Here is a 910-nt window from a genome sequence, read left to right on the forward strand (position 1 = left end):
AGAATTTCATTAAACAAAATAATAGGGATTCAACAATGGTTGTTATATTGCATAATGTTGTCTTCAAATTACTTGTTTAGAGTACCAGATATAGCATGCAAAATTGGTCCAAAAAAGTTTTAAGAAATTAAGAAGGAGAAGAAAAAATTTAAGCATTAACTGCTTCTTTCAATAACTAGCAGAAATCAGCAGTACAATTATCCAACCTATCCTGTGCATATACATAAATGTATCTCTTTCCCTTCCTTTTTTCTTTCTTTTGTCCTTTTCCTCATCCCAGTTGTTCCTTCCCTTTGAAAAGTTTCTTTCTTTTTACAGTATTATTGTACCTTTCAGATTTTATTTACTCTTTCAGGTTCTTACACTAGGAAGACAATACAATATTTACACATGTGGATCTGATTTACTTCACTTATGAGTATGGTCTCTAGTTGTATCCATTTACCTATACAAGCCTCAAGTTTATCTCTTTTTAGAGCTCAGTAATACTCCATTGTGTAAAAATACCACATATTTTTCATCCATTCCTCAGTTGATGGACATCTGGGTTGTTTCCAAGATTTAGTTAGGACAAATTGTGCTGCTGTAAACGTGGGTGCACATATGAGTTACGAGGTGGTATGAGGTTTTCAGTTCTTCTGGAAAAATACCCAGGAGGGGAATAGCTGGCTTGAATGGGACCTCCAATTCTTATGGTTTGTGGCTAGTTGTCCCCCCAGAGCCTAATGCAGTCATGTGGTGGCTTCTGGAGTTCATGAGTGATTCTTGATCCGATGCCGTGAGTCCTACACCCTGGCCCTTGGGTGGGTAGTTTGCATTACGATGTAAGGAGGGGAGAAGGGCTAGCTAGCCCCAGCTGCTGCCCCTCACTTAGCGCTTTTGCTCTTTGCTGCTGCTGCCATGAATGGCT

This window comes from Octodon degus, unplaced genomic scaffold, assembly GCF_000260255.1.
Source record: "Octodon degus isolate 3935 unplaced genomic scaffold, OctDeg1.0 scaffold00232, whole genome shotgun sequence".
Lineage (NCBI taxonomy): Eukaryota > Metazoa > Chordata > Mammalia > Rodentia > Octodontidae > Octodon > Octodon degus.